This window comes from Lemur catta, chromosome 5 (assembly GCF_020740605.2).
Source record: "Lemur catta isolate mLemCat1 chromosome 5, mLemCat1.pri, whole genome shotgun sequence".
NCBI classification, from domain to species: domain Eukaryota; kingdom Metazoa; phylum Chordata; class Mammalia; order Primates; family Lemuridae; genus Lemur; species Lemur catta.
Genome location: NC_059132.1, coordinates 45,453,742 through 45,478,811, shown reverse-complemented (window position 1 = coordinate 45,478,811; position 25,070 = coordinate 45,453,742). Strand labels below are relative to the sequence as shown.

The following is a 25,070-nucleotide window of genomic DNA, read 5'->3' as shown; positions in this document are numbered from 1 at the left end:
CCTGAGCCTACGGGTTGAGGATTTTTATAAGGATTGGTCGTGCAGGCACATAGCACCTGTGTGACTGACCATAGTCACTGCAATTCCAGACACTCAGAAAGAAAGATGGGTTCAGTGCAAACCACGTTGTACTAGCAGTCTAGGCACACTGAATCACACCTATTGTTCAGAGAAAGTGTTATATCACTACAAGGAACTATTTATCAAACAAGTTCCCAGATACTTGTTCTCAAGGGCCAACCTTGCAAAAATTGACTCAAAATGGAGAACAGAATTAAATGTAAGGCATAAAACCATAAGAATTCTAGAAGAAGACATAGGAAAAACTCTTCTAGATATTGGTCCAGGCAAAGAACTTATGACTAAGACCCCAATGGCAATTATAGCAACAGCAAAAATAAATAAATAGGACTTGATTAAATTAAAAGCTCCTGCACAGCTAAGGAAATAATCAACAGAGCCAATAGACAACCTATAGAATGGGAGAAAATATTTGTAATCTATACATCTGATAAAGGGCTAATATCCAGAATCTATAAAGAACTCAAACAAATCAGCAAGGAAAAAATCAAACAACCCCGTTAAAAAGTGGGCAAAAGACATGAACAGAAGATTTTCAAAAGAAGATACACAAATGACCAACAAACATATGACAAAATACTCAACATCACTAATCATCAGGGAAATGCAAATTAAAACCACAATGAGATATCACCTTATCCCTGTTAGAATGGATTTTATTAAGAAGTCCAAAAACAATAGATCCTGGCACAGACGCAGAGGGAAAGGAACGCTTCTACACTATTGGTAGGACTGCAAATTAGTACAACCCCTATGGAAAATAGTATAGAGATACCTCAAAGAATTAAGTCGATCTACCATTTGACCCAGCCATCCCACTACTGGGTATTTACCCAAATAAAAGTAGCCATTTTATCACAAAAACACTTGCGCTTGAGTGCTTATTGCAGCACAATTCACATTTGCAAAGATGTGGAATCAACCCAAGTGCCCATCAATTCATGAGTGGATCAACAAAATACGGTATATGTATACTATGGAGTACTACTCAACCACAAAAAGATGAATTAATGCTTTTTTCAGCAATGTGGAAGGAATTGGAGACCATTATCCTAAGCAAAGTATCTCAAGAATGTAAAAGCAAAGACCACGTGTACTCTCTAATAAACTGGAACTAAGTGATGGGAGCAGATATGCACAGAAGGAAGTAAAGGTCATTGGAAATTAAGCAGCAGGGACAGGTAAGGAGGGAGGGACAAAAACCCACCTAACAGGTACAATGAACACTATTCAGGTGATGGGCACATTTATAGCCCTGATTCATGCCATGTAACAAAACCATTAATATTTTAAAATAAAAATATTTTCAAATAAAAAAGAACTTCTATGAAGAGTCAGTGAGACAATGATGCAACTCCTCTGATACTGTGCCTGTACATACGGCCACAGGCTTACCCGTGGCTCATGGGATACGAACTCTGACGGAGCCATTTCACGTGGCATGGTGCTCCGGGGGTTATTCTGACTGCAGCATTACAGCAAACAGAAAGTGCAAGCTGCAGTTTTATTTTTACCTCATCTCAGAACCTTGTCATAGTACATGTCCCCCTGAAGGGCACTTTCTTCCTATTATGCTGTGGACTAAAGATGTTTAATTCTCTAGACCTCTCTCTTCCAAGTAGACTTTTTCCTAAGTTCTCTGGTCTTATTAAGGTTACAATCCCCAGTGATAAACCAGCCTATTATAGAGCTAGAGTATCATAAATGTCCCGGTTGAAAGGGACCTTCATAACCAGCTCATCTGGTCCTCTTTCTTAGCACACTGGCTTTTGATCATTATTATTTTTTTAAAAGCTAAAAAATTGAATCCCCAGAAACAGATTTAATCAGTTCTCCATCCATCAGCACCCATGGAAGGAATATACTGATGCTACAGCCTCACAGAATCTCAGGTGGCAATGAACTTTCTGGGCCATCGGGTACACCTGCTATATACCACATGAAACATTTCACGAAAGCCTTAGTATTAATACCTGGGCATCCAGCTTCTGCCTGAACAGGGAACTCACTATCTCACAGGGCAAAAGTCCATTTTTAAACAACTCTAAATATTTGAAAAATCCACATAAGATGAACTGACATCAGCTTCCTTGTAATTTTTCTAACCATGGATCCTCATTCGGAATTCTGGATAAAGATGGAATAAGTCCTCTGGCATTCTTTAGGTATTTAAAGACTGCTCTTAGGTTTCCTCTGAGTAAAACATTCCCCCATTTCTTCAAATGTTCTTTAAGAAATTCTTTCCAGAACTTTTACCCATCACTCTGTTTTGGAATATTTCTGTTTGTCAATTTCTCTCTTGAAGTGTTTTCTCTATAATTATGTGTATTACTCTGGTTGTGGTTTTTACAATAAAAAACAAATGAGACCATTACATCTTCTAAAATAAGTAGTATATTGCTATTATTTCAGCTGCAGATATTATCAATGTCTTGAACACTCTTATTGTTGATTTATATTAAACATCTGCTCATGCAAAACCCTTAAAAATATATTCTAATGTCATTTTTACCAATAATGGATTAAAATTCAATCCATACCCCTGCAAGTCACTCACTCCTGTTGCTATTTGGCCATATCTATTTGTACAGTTGTTTTCTTCTTTCTAGCTTAATTTTAAGGACTTACATGTATTCATATGAAATTTCTTCTCATTGAATTTGGTTCATTGTTCCATGCTCTTAAGATAATTTTAGAACCTACGTGTGCATTCAATATATTTAATAGTCTACCTACCTTTCTGTCCTCCAGGAATTTTATGCTATTTTATGTCACCACTCAAGATACGGATATAAATGTTGACTACACAACTGCCTAATAACTATAAGCTAAGTAAAGGCACAGTGGTAGATACTAAAAAGCGAACAGATAATTATGATACAGTGTAATAAATACTCTGATAAAGGAAGTATAGGGTATTGGGTGGGTGGTATCTAGAAGGATCCCCTAACCCAAACTGGGGGATTAAGGAAGTGTTCTATAGGAAGTGACATAGAAGCAGCGGTCAAAATGGGAGTAAGTTGTCCCTCTGGAAAGGCGGGTGGGGAAGAATGCTTCAGGCAGAGAGAGGAGGCTACCCAAAGACTTGAGGCCAAGGAGTGTGTGGTGACTTAGAAATTGAAAGATGATTGGGTAGCTGGAGTATAGCAGTGGGAGCCACAGAGGTGGAGTGGGGAGGAGCCTGCTCATGCAAGCCTTGCAGACCATATTAAGGAGTTTGGATTTTAATTGCACTGGGGATCCAGTGAAGAATCTGAAACAGCAAACTGACCTGATTAGATTTACATATATAAATGAATTTAAGCTGCTTTTGGTGACAGAGTGGAAAGGGGGCTGAGGAGAGCAGTGTTGGGGTCTGGGAGGCCAGTTAGGAGGCTGCTGCAGCTTCTGGGTGAGGGACGTCTGCCTGTAGGGGAGGAGTGAGCTGCTCCTCCAGCACTCCCAGGACTTGCCTCCTCTACTCCTCCCCTTCCTCCTCCATGATAATGTGCTCTGAAACAAGTATAATATTCTTTTACTCCCTTAGCTTCCCAAGCAGCTCTACCTACAGGGAAAAATAAAGCTGGGGAGGGACAAATACTCAAGTAATTTTTGGGTACTCAGTTCTCAATTCTAGTTCTCATAGCAAATGAAAACCTGGCTTTCCAATTTTATACCCCAGCCTAGTGAACCTGGTTAATGTCTAGTGAGTCTGGTTAAAGCCAGTCCATCTTTGCATAGTGCAGTGCTAGTTTTGTGGGATATTGATAGGTATTGGAAGAACAAGAACTCCGTGGTTAAACCAGTGTGGGAAATTCTGGCCTAACCAAAGTTGATCAGGACTTTTTACTGTAGCATTTATGGGAGAGACTTCAATATTTTGATGTGCACTATAAATCTACAGGTGCAATGGTTTCCAGGCTTATAAGACCATGAAAACTTTTCTTTTGGAGATCTGTGCTTTATAGAATATACTTTGGGAAATGCTTCACTAATTACTAATTACGCAAACTCCGAATTACTAATTATGCAAACTCTCTGAGCCTCAGCTTTCTTGTCTTCGATATGGGAATGCAGTACCTACCTCATAGAGTGCCTGGCACCTGGTAAATTCTTAATAAATATTTATTAAGGTAGAATAGCATAGTTGATAAGAACATGGACTCTGGAGTCAGACTGCCTGGGCCCAAATCTCAACTCTGTCACTTATTGTCTTTCTGACCTTGGACGAGTTACTTGGACCTTTTCCTGTGCCTCAGTTTTCTCATCTATAAAATGGCATTGGTGTGGGGATTAAATGAGAAAATGAATCAAGAGCTCTATCGTGCAGGGCCTGGCACATGGTCAATGACAGCAATACTTATCAGAACAGCACTGCACATTTGGACGGGCTCTTAGAGTCAAGGAATTAAGAAATCCAGTATCTGAGAAGGCATGGTGGAAGGCTGGAATCTGAGCAACTGGAGTCACCTTGGAAAAGAATGCCCCCGGGGAAGCTTTTAGAAGTGGCCTTGCAACCCTCCCAGGGAAACATGCCTTTTTACACACCCTGTCTTCTGAGCCAGACAGGCTTGCGTTTCCTTTCCTGTATTTCTACAGGTAGATGGAATCCTTTTCTCCTCTCAATTCTCAGAATACATTTTTCTCTCACTTTTTTTTATTTCAAAGTGTTATGGGGTACAAATATTTTTGGTTGCATGAATCACTTTTATAATGCTTAAGTCATGGTTATAAGCATGCCTGTCATCCAGATAGTGTTCATTGTACTCTTTAGGTAGGTTTTCGCCCACCCCATTCTCCCCCCTACTCCCTGCTTGATTTCCGTTAAGTTTTACTTCCTTCTATGCATGTGCTTATCAGTTAATTTCAATTTAATAGTGAGTATATGTGGTGTCTATTTTTCCATTCTTTAGATACTTAACTTAGGATAATGGTCTCCAGTGCCATCCAAATTGTTGCAAAAGTTATTAAGTCATCCTTCTTTGTGGCTGAGTAGTATTCCATGGTACACATATACCACATTTTGTTGATCCACTCATGATTTGATGGGCACTTGGGTTGGTTGCACATCTTTGAAATTGTGAATTGTGCTGCAATAAACACTCAAGTGCAAGTGTCTTTTTGATACAATGACTTCTTTTTCTTTGGGTAAATACCAAGCAGTGGGATTGCTGGATCAAATGGTAGTTCAATTTTTAATTCTTTGAGGTATCTCCATACTATTTTCCATAGAGATTTCACTAATTTGCAGTCCCACCAACGGTGTAGAAGCATTCCTTTCTCTCTGCATCCATGACAGTATCTATTATTGTTAGACTTTTTAATAAAAGCCATTCTAACAGGGGTAAGGTGATATTTCATTGTGTTCTGATTTGCATTTCCCTGATGATTAGTAATGTTGAGCATTTTGTCATATATTTGTTGGCCGTTTGTCTATCTTCTTTTGAAAAGCTTCCGTTTGTGTCTTTTGCCCACTTTTTGATGGGGTTGTTTGATTTTTTTTCTTACTAATTTGCTTGAGTTGTTTCTAGATTCTGGTTATCAGCCCTTTATTGGATGTGTAGCTTGTGACTATTTTCCCCCATTCTGTAGGTTGTCTATTTGCTCTGTTGATTATTTACTTAGCTGTACAGAAGTCTTTTAATTTAATCAAATCCCATTTATTTATTTTTGTTGTTGCTGTGATTGCCATTTGGGTCTTCTTCATAAATTCTTTGTTTAGGCTGATATCAAGAAGAGTTTTTTCAACATTTTCTTCTAGAATTCTTATGGTTTCATGCCTTACATTTAAGTCATTTATCCATCTTGAATTATTTTTTGTGTGTGGTAAGAGATAGGGGTCCTGTTTCATTCTTCTGCATGTGGCTAACCAATTTTCCCTGCACCATTTATTGAATAGGGCTTCTTTTCCCTAGTGCATATTTTTATCTCTTTGTCAAAGATCAGTTGGCTGTATGTGGATAGTTCTATACCTAAGTTTTCTGTTCTGTTCCATTATTCTATGTCTCTATTTTTGTGACAATACCACGCTGTTTTGGTTACTATAGCCTTGTAGTATAATTTGAAGTCTGGTAATGTGATGCTTACAGATTTGTTCCTTTTGCTTAAGTGTGCTTTGGTTGTTCAGACTCTTTTCTGATTCCAAACAAAGTGTAGAATTATTTTTTCTAGATCTGTGAAATATGACATTGGTATTTTGATGGGGATTGCTCTGAATCTGTAAATCACTTTGGGTAGTGTGGACATTTTAACAATGTTGATTCTACAGATTATTCAGCATGATATGTTTTTCCATTTGTTTGTATCCTTTGCAATTTCTTTTCTCAGTGTTTCATAATTTTCCTTATAGAGATATTTCACCTCCTTGGTCAAGTATATTGCTAGGTATTTTATTTCCTTTGTAGCTATTGTGAATGGTATTGGTTCTTTGATTTGACTCTCAGCTTGACTGTTATTGGTGTATAGGAATATTACTGATTTGAGTTCATTGATTTTGTACCCCGAGACTCTGCTTAATATGTTTGGCAAATTCCTGGAATCACACAACTTCAATCAGGAAGAAATAGAACTCCTAAACAGACCAATAATGAGCAATGAGATTGAAGCAGAAATAAAAAATCTTCCAGCAACAAAAAGCCCTGGACTAAATGGATTCACAGCTGAATTTTATCATACCTACAAATAAGAGTTGGTACCCACACTGCAGAAATTATTCCATACATCAAGAAGGTAGGAATACTCCTCAACTCATTCTATGAGACCAGTATCACCTTGATACCAAAGCCAGGAAACAACACAACAAAACAACAAAACTATAAATCTATATCCCGTATGAATATAGAAGCAAAAATCCTCAATAAAATACTAGCAAACCAAATTCCACAATATATCAAAAAAATAATCCACCATGACCAAGTGGGCTTCATCCCAGGGACGCAAGGATGGTTCAACATGCATAAATCAATATGTGATTCACCACATAAACAGAAGCAAAAACAAAGATCATATGATCATCTTCATAGAGGCAGGAAAACCATTGGACAAAACTCTGCATCCTTTCATGATAAAAACCCTCAACAAACTAGGCATAGAAGGGAATATATCTCAAAATTATAAAAGTCATATATGACAAACCCACAGTCAACATCATAGTAAATGGGGAAAAGCTGAAAACATTTCCACTAAGAACTGGAAGAAGACAAGGATGCCCATTGTCACCACTTCTATTCAACATAGTGCTGGAAGTCCTAGCCAGAGTAATCAGAAGAGAAAGAAATTAAGGGTACCCAAATCAAGAAGGAGGAGATAAAACTATCACTTTTTGCTGACAGTATGATCTTATACCTAGCAAACCCCAAAGATTCCACAAGAGAATACACTTCTCTTTTTTTTAATATATATTATCATTAACCTCTTTGTATTTTCTTTTTATAGGTGGTTTTTTTAGCCATGAGATTATTTAGCCATGAGTCCCTTGAGGAGCAGACCATGTCTTAACAACCTTGTCATCACACCTGGGGCCTGTGGTCCCCAACCCCTGGGCTGAGGACCAGTACCAGTCCGTGACCTGTTAGGATCCACACTGCACAGCAGGAGGTGAGTGGCGGGTGAGCCATCAAAGTTTCAGCTGTATTTATAGCCACTCCCCATCTCTCACATAACCACGTAAGCTCTTCCTCTTGTAAGATAAGCAGCAGCATTAGATTCTCATAGGAGTACGACCCCTACTGTAAACCCTACCGTAAACCCTACTGTAAATTGAGCATTCAAGGGATCTAGGTTGTGGCTCCTTATGAGAATCTACTGCCTGATGATCTGAGATGGAGCAGAGGCAGTGATGCTGGCACTGGGGAGTGGCTGCAAATACAGATTATCATTAGCAGAGAGGTTTGAGTGCACAATAAATATAATGTGCTCAAATCATCCTGAAACTATGCCTACCCTCAGTCCATGGAAACATTGTTTTCCATGAAATCAGTCCCTGGTACCAAAAAGGATGGGAACCGCAGCCTGGGGCAATGTGCAAAAATGCCACAGCAAGCATGCCACCTTCGATGTGAGCAAAACATTTACCTGAAAATTTGGAGTTGATTATTCATTTTAAAATGGATTATTCCATTTTCCATAGGATTAACCATAGATGTCTTTTAAATGTCATTTATCAGACCCTTCTTTCTGAAAATGTGCCAGTTTCAGACCATATATATTGTTGAAGGTGGTGAAGTAAAGATTTATAATGCAAGGCCTCCAGATCAGCAGTTTTGTTTCATATTGTAATAAAAATGCTGTGTCTTCATAGCTGCCCGTACTACTTACAAGACAGGGTAAGCAAAAAGTGTGCTAATAAATGTCTTTGAGTATATAAAACTTAAGCCAAAAGAAAACAAAACAAAACTACCTCATGGGTATACAGTTTTTTTCATAGTGAACACAAACAAATATAACTATGTCTACATCTATAAATAGTTTACTTTAAAATAATGTAGTCTATATTATTCTCATACTTTTGACAACATTTAATTCTAAGTATGAAGTTTTTAAAAATGTTATTTTGTCTAAGTTATCCTGTCATTTGCTTTTGTAATATCACTTTAACAAGTCAATGTCTTCAGGAAGAAAGAAAAAAATATCACAGTGGTACACTAAGTGAGAAAAGTTAAGGCAGTGATAAGTAAAATTTCCTTGTATAATCTCTTAAAAATCCATCTGAAAATAATTTAAAATAAGAAGGCATTTCATTAAAAATAAAACTTGTCTAAGATGTAGAAGATTAAAATCTACACTGAGAGGTCAGGAGTTTGAAGAAATAATGTTCTAGACTGTAGTTGAATGAATGTATGAGACATCTGGAAGCTTAAAAGGTGAGTGGTTTATTCCTTAGAAAAAGAAGGAAATGACAGCCATGTTGCTCTTTCCCCATGTAGTCTCCTAGTGGGTCAATGGATTTACTGGGCATTGACCCAAGTATTAGGAAAGGAAAAGAGGTCCCCTATACCACTGATTAGACAACACTTATTTCCGTTGCTCATGGACAGTCACCCAAAGATCAAGGCAAGTATTTGGTTCTTATAATATCTGATAGTAGCAAGGACTCTGAAGATAGTTGTCACAAAATATGAGCATAGATATAAAAATATCGTAGTTCATTCTATCACCCATTTTGCCTCAGAGTGCCTCTTCCCATGTAGGGTACTCAGCAAACATTGACTAAGTTGGCATATTGATTTTTCCTTTGTTTATTGGCTTAACAAGACATAGTTTAGACTGAAAAAGCCTTCTTATCATCCAGGCTCCATTTGCCACAAACAGGAAATGAATTTGCTTCTCCCTGTCCAAGCCCAGGTCCTGGCAAGATGGAGCAGCTCCTTGCTAAGCCCTGTCCTTTTGAAGAGATCCTGTAGCTGGGACTTGACAGCTCGCTCTTGCAGTGTCACAGCTTTCAAAATGTCTGCCTAACACAATTTAGCCTAATTCTAAAAACACTAGGAAATGGACTGTTGAAGATAAAAAACGTCTCTCCTTGGGAGCAGCTGCCTCCCTGTCCTCCTACTCTTTCCCTAATATGAAAAAAAGTGGATTATTTTCTCCCTAGGTTTTAAAAATATTCTTCAGAGAATGATTATACCTGTCACAGATGGAATCTTGAAATAAGGTAAATATTTAGGTTCATATTCTACGAATTCCCCGGTGAACTTAGTTCTCCATGCAATTTTGGTAATATTACTAAACTATAGGCATAAATGCTATCCACAAGGAACTAAGTCTGTTTATTGTGAAAAGAAAACAGAAAAAAGAGATCTTTCTTACACTTCTTTTGGATACCCAGAATTTTTAAGTCTCATTAATTAGAATGATTAGAAACATTTTCTTAAGGGGCTTATTTTTAAAAATGTTACTATTATGATGTCCTTTACCCTACTATGTTGAAGAAATGTTCAGCTCCTTGGAGGAAGCTAGAACAAGAAAAATGAGACCTCCGCCTTCTCCAGGGGTTCAAATTCCTCTGGTCTACTCTTCTTTAACCTGGGGTATCAAGACAGCTTCTAAATGTATCTCCTTCTCTCCATGTTTCCTTACTACTTTATAAACCATGATTCTGATTAAGTAATTCTGCTACTTGGAATCCATTGCAAGGCCTCTGTTATCCGCAGGATGAAAAGTCAGGTCTTCGAGGCCTGCTGTGGTGTGACCCTGCCATCTTTTCCCAGGCTCATCTGCTGTTTTTCTCCTTGTCAAGCCTCACTTGACATATGCTGTTCCCTCTATTGCAAATGACCTTCCATGTGCTCGTCTGTCAAGAACACATGAAGTCTTCCTCACCCTCTTCCCCACTCCACCCCACACCAGACATTCCTTTTGGTTATTTCACTGCAACTTATTAATACATAAATCTCAGTCACAGTATTTATTACATTGAATTGCAGTTACCTTTCATTTGTTTATTTTGTCTTCTAGACTGAGAGTTGCTTGAGGCCAGGGACTGACTTACTCATCTTTGTGTTCCCAGAGAGAGCCTGGAGCAGCTCCTGACACATGTGACAACCAGTATGTGTTTTTCCATGAACTGAATGAAAGGATAAACTTGTGCTACACAACATTATTTCTTAATTATACACTGAATCCCTCTCTTATTCTCTTAATAACCTTGAAACCAGAGAGGTTTAATTTGCACAAAGGAGAGGTTGGTCATTAACTGGTTAATTGGTTGATTTAGTTCTAACAAGGAGTGGTGGGAGGGAGGGGATTCTCAGAAAGGCATAAGACCCTACTGGCCTGAAAACTACTAGATCTCACCTACATTTGATTTTTTATGGAACCAGGCCTGCTTTCCAGTCTGAATTCAATACATTAGACCTGTCAAATAAGTATTCCAATTGCTGCTACAAATGACCACCTATTGTTAATAATGTAGAGTGAAACCAGCCGAAGAATATCGGGTTCTCTTCTGGAACATTCCATTTGCTACACACAACCCTTCAGATCAGGAAGGCTAGAGAGAGATTTTTCAGAAACACCAACTGAGCATGAAGAATAATCTACTAGAAATTGATGCAAATCCAGATCTGAGGAGATTGTCATGATACTTTTCCTGGCTACAACTGAGTTCAAAGGGGGACATGAAGATGCCTAAAACTGTGTGACAATGTTGACCACCACCACTAACTGGCTGGTCTCACCTCTGGGATTCCAGTGTGCCCTCAACTATTTCAATTCTTCTTAAATACCATGGTGTGTATGGGAGGGAACTTACATGAGTTTATACATTTTGAAATAGAGATTTTACCAAAATAATTCTTAACAAAATTTTCACCAAAGCCATAACTTAAAGGTATTGCACATACTCAGTATACTTGTATAATTTAATTACATCCATCGTACACAGTGATGGGCTGGACTCACTGCTACAAAACTATTCAAAATGAAAAAACCGGCATTTTCCTCTTCTTGTGTCTCTGTGCTTCTCAGTCAGTTTCACAAGGGCAGCTGGCTAAAGGAAAGAGCCCCAGTGAAGAAAAATGGAGAGAGTTTGACTGAGGGCCTGTGTTCCTGAAGCCAGCCACCCTCAGAAGTGATCAGAGACTTAAGTCCTCTGAGAGGCCACTAGTGGCCACTGGATGAAATGTACGAAGATGGCATTTTACAGGTGAGTGACTATGCCTTCCTAGATTTAGTCCCTTAGCAGGTGACTTGGGGAAAACTTGACATAGTGCCAGAAAACCTGTTTTTAGAATAATTAAACAGAAATCTGAAATGCAGAGGGTAACCAGGAGACAGACCTCCTTGTTTGTGTGCTGGTATTTTTTCCTGTCCCACTCATCGGGGACTTCCTGTCATAATTCCTGGGTTCAGAGACCCTAACCCCACAGCATGTGGCACTTAGCCCATCTGCACAAAAAAGCATTAAATGCATGCATATTTACAAAATCTGGAACTTGGTATTAATAATAAAATAACAATGACGCCGGAGCTTATGAGGCATTCAATTTGCAAGTGACTGTGTCCGCACATTCATTCTACAAACGGCCACTGGACACTCACTCACACTCCCATGCCAGGGTGTCTAGTGAATATTCAGAGTGTCACTTGGGTTGTGGACACATATGACTGCCAAGTAAGCAACGACTGATTTTTCAAAATAATTCAGTGAAGCTACTCCTCCCTTCTGCCCCCAAAAACAAATAAACAGAAACAGTAATCTCAGATTTATTCTTAACTGATCTACCGGCTCAAGTTCTCTGGCAGTTTTGATGTGCTATTGGCAACATTTTGTCCAGATTTCATATTTGCAGGGGCTACAGGCTGCACACATTCCCCGCAGAAATGAGTGTTCACTGGAGAGCTTTCCTGACCTTGCTGGGGCACGGTAAGTCGCACATTCCGAACCAATGAACACTTGCTGGTTGTGTGCTGTGGGTCAGCTACTGTCGCAGACACTGTTCCTTAGACCCTCATGACAACCTGGGAAGTCAGTCTTGCTTCCATTTTGCTTATGGGGAAACTGAGGATGGGGGTTCCCTGGGTCCCAGAGTGAGCAAGAAGAGGCAGATGAGGGAAAGGACGCTGGACCTCTGCCTCCTGGCCCAGGGCACTCTTTGCTTCGTGGAGACCTGCACTTCCCCTCCCCAACCCGGGGGAGCTCTGCCTGCTCTTCCTGCCCACTTTTCCCAGTCCCTGGAGACCCCCTTCCAGGGGCCCAGAGTTCTTTCTGTCAGAGGAGAATTTTGCTAGAAGACTGAATACAGCAAGGTGACCTGCTTGACAGTTTGATGTCTGCAGGCTTTCCAATTTTATTTTCATTATTACAAAAATAAAAATAAAAAGAGAGGGAAGGCTGAGCAGGAAAGAGTGAATATCAACTACTTGCCTTGGGCCTCCGTTTCCTAACCTGTAGCTTGGGGGTGGAGGTTGGGTGGTTAGCAAGTCTTCCCCAACTCCATTCCGCGGCTGTCCTGGTGGGATGTCAGAGTGAGGCTCCCGATGGGAAAGAGTGTTCAAAACTAGTGGTCTGCTTTGGCCCCTCAAACTCTAGGGCTTGACTGAGGATGGCTTTCTGTTCTGTGAGCCCCTCCCCAAACCTGGACGGTACCTGATGGATGGTACTGGATACCTCTCTGTTTCTGCAGTTTGATAGCAATTGTAGAGATGTGATAGTGACACCATCAAACCTGCCTGCAACATCTAGGCCAGGCTCTGACTTGCTGATTTGGTGGCAACCAGCACTGCCCTTCCCTTTGCTACCAGGAGGGCTGCGTCAATCTGGGGCTTTCAAGAGCTGCTCTTCTTCCAACGAGGCAAGTCAGCCACCCAGCTCCAGAATGATCGTGCCCACCTGCCCCCGCAAATGGGTGTCTGGCCCCATTAAAACCCAGTACAGAGCACCCTCAGGAGCAAAACAGAATTTTGGTGCATGAACGTTATTGACAAAAAGGGCTCCCTACTAGCTGCCATTCAGGGAAATGAGTCCGAATGTCCCTGCTGTGTCCCAAGGGACTGGCGTCTGTATCACCAAGCCAGCGATGGCACCTGGGCCTTGTCACAGCTGACAGGGCTGAGAGGAGGTCAGCTGCTGGCTGCTGCACCCAGAGCAGGTTTCTTGGGATGAGGCAGAGGCGAGAGGCAGGGAAGCAGCTTGCTTTGCCAGCTCACCAGCTTCCCTGGAGAGAAATAGAGGCTTCCATCTCTGCTACTGTCAGAGTCTGGCACCTCTCCCCGCTCTGAGATTCACAGCAATGGATGGAGGAGGGAGGAGGGAGAAGGAAGGAGGTGCAAGCCAGACAATCAAAACAGCCACAATATTTTGGAAGTGGAATCTTCCAGCCAGAGAAAATTCTTAAAAGCATTGAACAGTAAGGCTGGAAGAGGCCCCAACTAATCCAGCACCCTGGTTTTGTAGAGGAAACAGTTGAGAGACAGAAAGACAAAGTGACTTCCCTGAGGTTACAAGGTCAGTAAATGGCAGAACTGGGACAAGGATCTGGGTCTCTGGTGCTTTCCCACTTAAAAGGGGTTTTTTGAGTCCTTTCTTTATAAAAACTAGAGACGTGCCAGGGGGCCTCCTTTTGTGGGAGCTCCTGTGGAGACAGAGGATGCTCTCCCGCAGGGAAGAGAGGCCAGGGCCATAGTGCCTGGCGCTGGAGGTGAGCTCCTACCTTGCAGATTGACGCCCCGGGGCACCAGGCCCTGCAGCTCCACCGTGGGGAGGTCATCTTCCTCAGCGTTGGAGGTGTTGGGTGGCACCGCTCTCCTGCCTCCAAAGGCGGGCGTGGAGGTCTCCGACATCCTCAGCTTTATAAAATCCTTGGGGAAAAAATAAAAAGACAGTAGAAAAGGCATGTGAAGTGAAGGACATTTGAGACCACGATTCCAAAATAGAGAAGCAGACATATCCGTGTGTGGTAGCACTCGAGCAGCACATTTTGAGTTTCACATAAATAACAACTGAGAAGTGGAAGCAAAGATTGGTCTAATGGTGGAATGCAGTTCCCGGAGGAGCTCGAGGAGATTTCATCTGGGTCAAAACATATGGAAAGCAGGGGCTGATTTGAAGAAATGGAAAATTTAAAAGATTTTGGAGAGCAGATTCCCCCAGCCCTGTACCTCTGAAGGCAACATCATTGTAAGAAACGTTGACTGGCGTACACATGCACTGTGTCTGTGCTCATTTCATAGAGATTTATGAGATTATAAGTCACTGTTGGAATAAACTCATACAACATGTCCAGATCAGTGTTGTTCTCTAAAGCGTTCACATCTGCAATTTAATTCAAACAGTATTTACGGAGGGCCCACGATGTGCCAAGCTGTGATCCAGGTACTTGGGATACATCGGAGAACAAAACAGGATTTCTGCTCTGAGAGCATACAGTCTGGTGGGGTGAGGAAAGAGCTCCCCAAGATTCATGAACAAAGCCAGCTGGGGGTGAGGAGGTGGGAACTGCTTTGGAAACAACCACATGGAGGAGGGTAAGGAGATGGAGCAGCTTGGGCAGCTGGGAGGAGGCCCGCTGCAACTGCAAGCAAGGCTATCAGCGGACGTGCAAGTGGGGAGAGGTGCCCCACCGCCCTCGCTCCCAGTCTGCTCTCCCTGCTCCAGGTTCATGCGGGCGCGGAGCCAACTCACACACCACATGCCTGTCCGCCCCAGCAAGCACTTGTTGACCACTGACCGAATGAAGGGGGACTTTGTTTCTGGACCAAATGAAGTTTTCCCCCTTCATCACCTGGATTACCCAGTCATGACTCCTGGCAGCTTGGCTGTTTTCAAAAACCAGGCACACCCTCCAAAGATGAAGAGTCACTATTATAGAGGCCACCAGAGTAGAAACTGTTCCAGAAACATGTGCAGTAATGGCAACACACTGGGGGACAAGAGAACTGCTTCCGCGGGCATTTGGTCTTGGAAGGAGACAGGAGTGTTTGTAAGGCTGAGGTCTGAATAGGTATCCATAAATATCTATAAGCACATTTACAGACATTCACCAGTGACCTGAGGGGAAGAGGAGGGGAGGAGAGAGAAAAACGTTAATGATGGAAGAAAGGCAAGAAAAAGCAGTCCCCTGGTGAGAAGTATTAATGGGAAGGGTGGGTGGTGGGGTCGCTAGGGGAGTGTGGGTTGTGAAGAGAACCGTCCAGAAGAGCGCAGCACCCTGTTGGGAGAGCGAGCTGCTGAAGGGGAGGACTGGGGGCCCCAGGTGCTAGCCAGGTCCCAGCCCCTGCAGGCCTGGCTGGGTGGGCACAGGTGGGCAGGAGCACCCCTTTCTGGGGGTCTCCGGGAGGGCAGGGGGCTCAAGTTCAGCTCTGCTTTGGGATGAGGGGAGGCGATGCACAGACATAGGGAGCTAAGTCCTGTCCCTTGTCCTCTGAGGAAAGGGGGCCTGTCCTGGGGGGAGCTCTCCCAACTCCCCCATTCCCATTTGGTGGCCTTTTTAGCAAGCAGCGCCCTCGGGAGACCTTCGAGGAGCGCCCGAGAGAGAAGCCCCACTTCTGAGTGGGACTGGGTAGATGCAGAGTTGGGGTCCAAGCGCGGGAATTGGGCAGGCGGGGCTCCAACTGGCGTCCCGGGACCCCAGCGCAGCGGCCTGAGGACTGGGGCCACCGCGGCGGCGCGGGTGCGGCAGCAGGCTCTGCGGCGAGCAGGGTCGGGGCGGCTTACCTGGTGCGCGCCCTGCGGCCCCGGCCAGGCTCCTCTGTGGCTCGGCTACTTCCTCACAGGCAGGCAGGAAACAGGACAAGTAACTTGGCTCTTAAATAACTTCCTAAGAGCCTTCACCCTCCTCCCCCCTCCCACGGGGTTTTCTCCTCCCCCTCTTGACAGCTGGAGGGAGCAGAGGAGCTTTGAGGACTTTCCATTTACTTCTGCCATCCTAGTCTGTTATCGTGGCATGTGCCCCTTCTCCCCCGTCCCCCTCTTCCTCCCAGTTTCCCATTCCTGCTTCTCCCCCATGCCCACCCCCAGTTCTGCCTCCCCCCTTCTCTCTTGGATGCTGGGAGCCCCAGTGCCAGGCGGTCCCCACCCCTGACCCCTGTCAGAAGGCTGGAAGGGTCCCCTCACAAAGGAACGCTTGTGCCACCCAGGTTGGCTGGTGGCACTTGGTAGAAGGGAGGTGTGCCCTCCCGCAGAGAGGTCACACAGACAGTTGAGACCATGCATCAAGCAGGAGGAACGTGTCCCTCCTGAGCAAACAAGGCTGAGGGCAGGGGCTGCATTCCTGAATCACCGCAGGCAGCTGTGGCCACAGCCTAACCAGAGACTTCCTGCAGGCGCCTGGCCCCAGGGAAGATGAGCAAACGCCTTTAAGGGTGCCACACAAACTAGAAATGACACTTTGTTTTTTTCCCTAAAAACCATTTTGGTGTATCTTCAAAAATTAGAGAGAAAGGAAAGAAAATTCCCTTCCTAAAATTTTCCATATATTTTGCTGAGCCTTTGTCTCTCTAAATACTCCTATTTTCAATCATAACTATTTCTAACCTTCTTTATTGTATTCAAATTTATGACCTTGACACTTGATCTCCTAATGTCATAGGGATAAAAGAAAAAAAAAAGATACCATTGGTCAGGAATTGTCTCAGTTTTCTGCTGTCAAATTTATGAATTTTCCTGTGACTTTGTCTATCTTTTCCCTCTTTCTTCCTGTTTCTAAAATGGGAAAGGTCCCTCCTCCTGCTGTTTCTCCAAACCAAGTGCTCTGTGTCCCCTGCACCCTGTTCCATGTTGCCTTCTGCTCCAAGGCTTTGCTGCCCCTCTGGTTGGCTCTTCCTCAGGCGTCTCAGAACCAGTCCTACGATCCAGTTCTGCACAGAACAAGACTCCGTGTGGGTGCACAGAGCGGCCGGTTCTGGCAATGACGGTGGAGACACACTGTTGGGAGCCGGCTGAGCCAGGGCCCCCTCAGTGGACTGGCTTAAGGCACCTCCCAGGCCTGGGAGCGCGGCTGGGATACAAGTTTAGAAACTGAATCAGTGCGTAGACTTCATGGTATGGATTGGGCAATACAGCAGGAAGGACGAGAGCGCTGCAAAGCAGGGGGCTCATTCCAGGTGCACTGGATACCTGGGTACGGGGCCCACAGCAGAAAGACCTGCTACAGGTTCAATCCGCAATTAGTGGGGTGTCTCCTCATGGTCAGTATTGGCACACAAGCAGGGTGTGACTGAATGACAGGTGGAAGCCCCAGTCACCACAGATGGAAGGGGCTGGGAGAAGGGTTGTCTAAGTCCGTCCCCCTTTTGGGGAATGAGGGGCAAACTCAGGAACCAGATCTCAAGTCAGGATGCTCCACATATATTAGCTGTTTTATAAGGATTTATTGAGTGAATGAATCCCAAATGGTGTGGGCTCACTACTGAGAAAACCCCACGTGCAGATTGCTGTGAGTACAAATGCGAGCTGGCGCCTTTGCAGGGGCATCGAGGTGTGGGCCAGAAACGCGCGAGTCTCAGGCCAGGAGTGTGATCTCACAGAACTGGTGGAGGCAGGAGCTGGAAAAGCAGACTGGGTCTCGGGGGAGCAGATGGGACGAGTGTGGAGGCTCCTGACGGTGGCTGTGACCACCACTGTGTGGCCGTGGCCTATCTTTGTGGGTCTGCACCTGTGCACAGCAAAGGTGTGTGTCTGTCACAGACATGGAGTCCAGCCCCGGGACAGGCAAAACTGACCCCAGGAAGGAAGCAGCTTTGTTTTCTGAAAACTGACCCAGTTATGAAGCACACATTGAAAAAAACAAGAAGGGCTAAGGTAACATCCTGTTTTATACCAATTTTAAAAACATAAAAATCCCAGAAAGGCCTTTCTGCCCACCCTGATTCACGTGGTGGGATTTTAATAAAGATGCTAAGAGAGCTTAAAAGCTTTAAGTCAATACTGCGATCATACCACTTTCTCCTATGTACAATAGGATTCTTGTCCATGAAGTAAAAAGGACAACAGGTCATTAAATACTCCCAAAAAGCTCCTCAGGTTCTGTTGATTCACTAGAACTCACCAGACCCAGCCATCCTCATGGCTGTGATCATATATAAATGCACGTACATTACATATAATATAAAATAAATTACAGTGCAAATATACAAATCAAAATCAGCAAAGGGAAAAGGCCCTTGGGCAAAGTCCAGAGGAAGCCAGGCAGAAGCTTGCAAGGGTGGTCTCTGGGTCAAGTCACGGGGATGTGCTCAGATCCCCAGTCATGAGCTGTGGCAACACATGTGTAATGTTGTCTGCCAGGGATGTTTGCTAGGGGCTCAGTGCCCAGGGATTGGGGGCGAGGCTGGTCACATAGACACCCTCTGCCTACCTTGTACCCAAATTCCAAACTCCCTGAAGGAAAGCAGGTGTTCAGCGTGAACCACAGTTTCCTACCGTTTAAGCAGGTGAACTACACTTGTCAATTAGGGACCAGTGGGAAGACCCCTGCAATCCAAGTTCCCAGAAGCCAGCCAAGGGCCCAATACAGGGAAACGGTGAAGAGGGGCTCTCAGGAAAAACAGTTCCAGGGCTGGCACAACAAACTGGACTTTCATCACGACATAGCCAGTCCCTCGCTCTCCCCTCCAGACATTGCTGCTGACATGTCAGCAATGGCCTAGAGCAAGAGGAGATTCCAGTGGGAAGGTCACTGGGGCAATTCCATCCTGCCCCTACTTTCCTGGCCTCACCGGCTCAGGATGAGACCCCGAGGGGATGTGCATGAGGCGCTGGCACCGCTTCCCACTCTTCTGCAGCTGCAGGGGTCCTGATCCCAATGTTCTGTAGACTGAAACTTGAAGAAAGCTGCAATTTACCCCTCATTGCACATACCCAAGGGGCAGAGCAAGAATCCCTAAACACATCACCTTTGGGATCCTGGCTCCTGTCAGAAATATGTAGCAACCTTCTGGGTTTGTGGATAAACAGGAAATTCATGGGAGGACGGATTCCAGTTTCCCTGACGTTGACCCTTTAGTTCCGAGTTTTTATTTCTGTGGTACTGACACTCTCCTCTCCAGACAAACCATCTTTTTCCCACTTGGAAATACCCAGGGAGTGGACTTTATTTGCTCAGGCGATGAATTTTCTGGCAAACTCTATTTGATTTACATGCAAAAGTTCACATCTCAAACATGCAAACAAACAAAAAACCCAGGCATGTCTGGACACTGTTGGTTTTTTCCCACTGAACAAGACCTGAGTTTTGTTAGTTACTGATGCAGTTCCAAAGGGAGTCCGGTGGATATAAATAACAACTGGCCTTGTACAAAGATGCCAGGCCCTTGGACATGAATGACCCAAGACCATCTTGGGGGAGAGCCTTTCTCCTCCATTGCGCTTGACCCTGTAGGAGTTGGGGAAAATTTTCCACTCCAGGAGGAGAGACTCTGCGGGAGAGGATGGAAGGGAGGCTGGCGGAAGTTTATAATCCCGTTCTAGCCACGGTAGTGAACAGGTGGCAGAGGCGAGTGGCTCTCTGTATCCATTCACACCTTTATAGAAACCTCAGGGGAGTTTTCACAAAGTCTGACAATGACATTTAAAGCTCCAAGAAGGAATTTATAAAGCACCATTGCAGCTGCCACCACAATAGGGTTTGGGGTCTAAGAGAAGACCATTTCTCCAACAGTGTCTTTTCTTCCTTCTTCTTTCAGGAGACATATACATCCACGCCAGTGACAGCTCCAGAGGGCAGGAGTTTCCCTTTGCTTCAGCTTCCCAGGGCACGGCCCTCTCTTGCCAGGGATCTACGACCACCCGTAACCCACCTTCCTGTGGGGCAGCGGGATGCTGCTGAATGAAAGGAATGAGAGGTTTACTAATGCACTTGCCGCATAACAGTGAATATCTCTGTCTTTTAGTATATTTTTATTTTTAATTATGTTAAAATACACATAAAATTTACCATCTTAATCATTTTTAAGTACACAATTGAGATAGTCACATTATTAGAGTTATTTACATTATTGTGCAATCTCCAGAACATTTCCTTCTTGCGTACTGGAAACTCTCAGACATCAGACAACTGCATGTGGTTGTGTGTGCCTGTGTGTTTGTGTCTGTACGTGAGGGTGTGCACATTAGTGTGGTTGTGAGTGTGTCTGAGTGTCTGTGTGTAAGGCTATTTGAGACTATGTGTGCCTCCATGCTCGTGCGTTGTCCGTGTGCGTTTGTGTCTGACTGTGTGAGTGTGTGCACGTCTGTGTGAGTGTGATGTGCGTGTGTGAGTATGCAGCGGCACGGGGAGGACTGGGGAAGTACCAAGGGGATGTCTCAGCCATGCTGGGTCTCCTGCATGTGGGTTTAGCTCCAGAAAGCATTCCCCACTGGGTTCTTAACTCCTCCAGAGTCCTGATAGACCTTCAAAGTTTAAGGAGACTTCCAGAGATTTTTAAGCTTGAAAAGACTGTACAAAACATGACAAAGGTCAACAAAAACTGTATCTCTTACAGATAAAGACTTCTCAAGTTTGAAGGAAAGAGGTTTTCATGTAAAATGTGAAAGACATCCAAAGTGGGGAGAGACGCCCTTAAGAAGTCATAACCAGCCAGATGAGGTGGCTCATGCCTGTAATCCCAGCACTTTGGGAGTCCAAGGCAGAAGGATCGCTTGAGGCCAGTAGTTTGAGACCAGCCTAGGTGACAGTGAGACCCGTCTCTATAAAAAAATTAAAAAATTAGCCAGGCGTGGTGGTATGCACCTGTAATCCCAGCTACTTGGGAAGCTGAGCCAGGAGGATTGCTTGAGCCCAGGAGTTGGAGGTTGCAGTGAGCTGTGATCCTGCCACTGCACTCCAGCCTCAGCAACAGAGAACCATCCTGTCAAAGAAGAAGAACGGAGGAGGAGGAGGAGGAGAAAAGGAGAAGAGGAAGGTGAAGGGGAAGGGGAAGGGGAAGGAGAAGGAGAAGGAGAAGGAGAAGGAGAAGGAGAAGAGAGAAGAGAGAAGGAAGAAGGAAGAAGAAAGAAGTCATAAGCAGCTGCACCACATACAATACAGACACATGCATGGTTTCATTCAATTCCATCCATTTTGCTGGCCAGGCCCAGTTGACCACTGAATTGAAGTGAGAGACCCTACATCCATTCATCCCACATATCTCACTTCACAGGAGAAAAATCATTCAATGATAACACAACATTATGGAAAAAATAGCAATTGCAGTGATTACACAGCGATGCATATGAACTGTTAGGTTTAGCCTAAAGCTGCCTCCTCACGTCATCTTATGTCCAGATCAGAAGGTTTGTCCGTAAACAGTGAACTGTCTTCTAACTGGATATGTAAACAGACTAGGTACCAATCACCAGTTTCAGCCAGTCAGAGGCAGCCAACTGCTCAAACCTGGTTCAAATAGGGCAGACGCCAAGCTGTAACCCATCCCGCTGTTTCTGTACCTCACTTTCCTTTTTTTGTCCTTATATCCGCTCTGACCATGTGGCAGCACTGGAGTCTCTGAACCTGCTCTGATTCAAGGGGCTGCCTGATTCTTGAGTCATTTTTTTTGCTCGATTAAACTCTTTAAAATTAATTTGTCTAAAGCTTTTCTTTAAACAGAATAAAATGATCAATAAAAATGAAACCTAGCAATAATTCTGAAAATTTATTACAAATGCATTAATTGTAATAAAATAGTGGCAACCAAAAACCACAACCAACACCAGATAATGAGGATGCTCTACAAACAATGCTCGCCTCACTAAGTTTGCCAGAGTGCTGACTAGCTGTGTGTGTGCGTGCGTGTGTGTGCATGTGTGTACGTGTGTATATGCATGTGTGTACGTGTATATGTGCATGTGTGTGCGTGTGTATGTGCCCACACAAGTGCAGTAGGAGCTTTGAAGTGTTCCCAAGGGTAACAGGCAGCTGAAGTTAGTACCTGCGTGACTTTGGTATATTACTTAACCTCACCTGCAAAACGGTGGTCATAATAGTGTCTACCTCACAAGGTTATGAAGATCGAAGAAGAGAATACCTACAGGACTCTTTGTGCCATCCCTGGTAAGAAGCTAGCTCTAAATAAATATACCAATACTGGTAGGGATAGACTGAACCTTACCTCATCCATAATGAATATTTTTGCTTTTTCTAATAATTATTATCTGTCTTTTCTCATTACCAGGGAAGTGAATATTTATCTTGGTAATAATTTCAGACAATTTGGGGAGATGTGTCATAATCAGCATTTATTGCAATAGTTTTCAGTTCAGAAGCTCTTTGGGAGTTTCGTGTGCAATTCATGCTTGTTGCGCGGGGGCGGAGGGGGGGTCATGCTTGTTGCAGGGGGTAGGGGGCGGCGCGTTAGATTTACAATTGGCTTGCTGTGGCTGTATATGTGAGGATATATACAGGTCTATTTCTAACCGAAACAAATGAAAACCCTTCCATTTTGAAGCTCCATAAGGAAGCTGTCAGGGGAGTGGGTCAGAGAAGGACTTTAGATGAAGTATGCCAAGTGAATGGACCAGTTTCCACACAGTTGCCAGTTCTCTCTGGGAGCCCACATCCAGGCAGGCTTCCTGGACAGATCTTCTGCGTATCTCACCAAACTCTTCTAACGAGGGCCATGGCAGCAGGCTGGTAGGGGCCCCCTTGTTATGGCAGGCCCTTGCCCAAGGGACTGCTGCCCTGCTGTGATCACACACCTGCACCTTCTTGCTGACAGGTGAAGCACTAACGCCAGCCTGCAGGGCTCTTCTGGAGGCAGCAACTGCAGAGACAGGCTCTGAAACTTGGAAACTGGAAGAGGAGCTTGTAGTAAAGCCAGGCCGGAAATGGCAGGGACATGATGTTCTGCAGGGTCTTCCTAACAGCAGAACTTCTGGACAATGATCTATGAATTTCCAAGCAAGCCAAAGCCATTGCATAATCACATGTGTGTGTGCTAAGAAACAGCCAAAGCACGGGGCAAGTTCTCTTTTCTGTGATGCTCGCTTAGCAGTTTCGGCACTGAGGTTTCAGTTAACTGTGCCAGGGCCCTTCCTGTGAATGTTTCTTGTTAGTGCATTTACATTCGTATGATGGTTACTACAAGTGGTTAAAACACCATCTGAAATACTCACCATACCATATGGATTTGTATCATGATCCATGGAAAATATTTCCCACAACACATTTTTAACTTAAAAAATAGTTTATATATATATATGTATACATATACATATATATATATACATATATATATATAAATTCAGATATTGTGACTTACCTAGAAGAGTTATTTGTGCCTATGTTCTGAAAAAGCACAAGTGCCTATGAATATGAGAAATTATATTAGGGGGTCTTGAGTGGTCCATCCCACTCCTGCATTCCATGTGTGATAAGGATCTGGCATCAACCGTAAAAAGAAGTCCTCTAGGCCGGGCGCGGTGGCTCACACCTGTAATCCTAGCCCTCTGGGAGGCCGAGGCGGGCGGATCGTTTGAGCTCAGGAGTTCGAGACCAGCCTGAGCAAGAGCAAGACCCCGTCTCTACTAAAAATAGAAAGAAATTATATGGACAGCTAAAAATATATATAGAAAAATTAGCCAGGCATGGTGGCGCATGCCTGTAGTCCCAGCTACTTGGGAGGCTGAGGCAGGAGGATCGCTTGAGCCCAGGAGTCTGAGGTTGCTGTGAGCAAGGCTGACGCCACGGCACTCACTCTAGCCCGGGCAACAGAGTGAGACTCTGTCTCAAAAAAAAAAAAAAAAAAAGAAGTCCTCTAACAGCTATGACTTACTCAATAAGGCCATTGTCCTTGATTATACAAATTGTTTGATTTGATTATTCAAATCCATAAGCCCTTTAAAACTTTTTGGTTTGGGGAACAGAACTAATAATGTTTTATAAGCTTAACTATGTGATGTCATGTGACATTACGCTTTATGGAACTAAAGTTGGTCTGTGTCCATGTATTTGTCTACTATATTTTTACCTTGTATGCAGCCTCCTAGGGTACTGTGTGTGTGTATGTGTGTGTGTGTATATGCCTTTGGCTTTATTCAGTACTTTCTTTCACTTGTCCTAAAACATCCTCCCTCAAACCTGAAAGGTTCTGTAATGATCGTGCTCATTCACTCCCTAGATATCAGCTGTGTCCAAAGCTGAATCAAGTGCCCATGCCCCCTGGTATTCACGCCCATGTGTAGTCCCCTCCCACAGTGAACCTGGGCTTCAACCAACATAGTACAGAGGAAGCAACACTGTGCTGTTCTCAGCCTGAGCTATATGTCATCCTATCAGCTTCCATTTTGTGCTTTTTGGACCCTAAACCAACATTAAGAAGTCCAGTTATACCCCTGGAGAAAGACCATGCAGAGAAGCCACATGAAAGGTGGAGGTCCTGAGAGCAGGTGGAGAGAGAAAAGAGCCCAGCAGTCAGAGAGTTCAGCCATCCCTGCCAACCGGCAGGCCCGGGAGTCATGTGAGCATCTTGCAGGCAGATCCTCTGGCCCCAGCCACAGAGTTGTAGCTGACGGTCCATGAAGCGGAGATTAACTGGCCTGCTGAGCCCTGCCATAGTCACAAAATAGTGAGCAATAAAATAAAGTGGCTATTATTTTA

General features: G+C 43.9%; 1 long non-coding RNA gene across 3 annotated transcripts in view; it reads right to left on the bottom strand.

Moving 5' to 3' along the window:
* LOC123638219 overlaps nucleotides 1-16,297 on the bottom strand; it is a 37,856-nt gene extending 21,559 nt beyond the window's left edge. For all 3 annotated transcript variants that reach the window (XR_006735246.1, XR_006735247.1, XR_006735245.1), the window contains exons 1-2: nucleotides 16,214-16,297; nucleotides 14,211-14,358 (exon numbers count right to left, since the gene is read on the bottom strand). This is a non-coding gene — a long non-coding RNA (uncharacterized LOC123638219). The remainder of the gene's footprint in view (nucleotides 1-14,210; nucleotides 14,359-16,213) is intronic.
* Nucleotides 16,298-25,070: the final 8,773 nt, after the last annotated feature.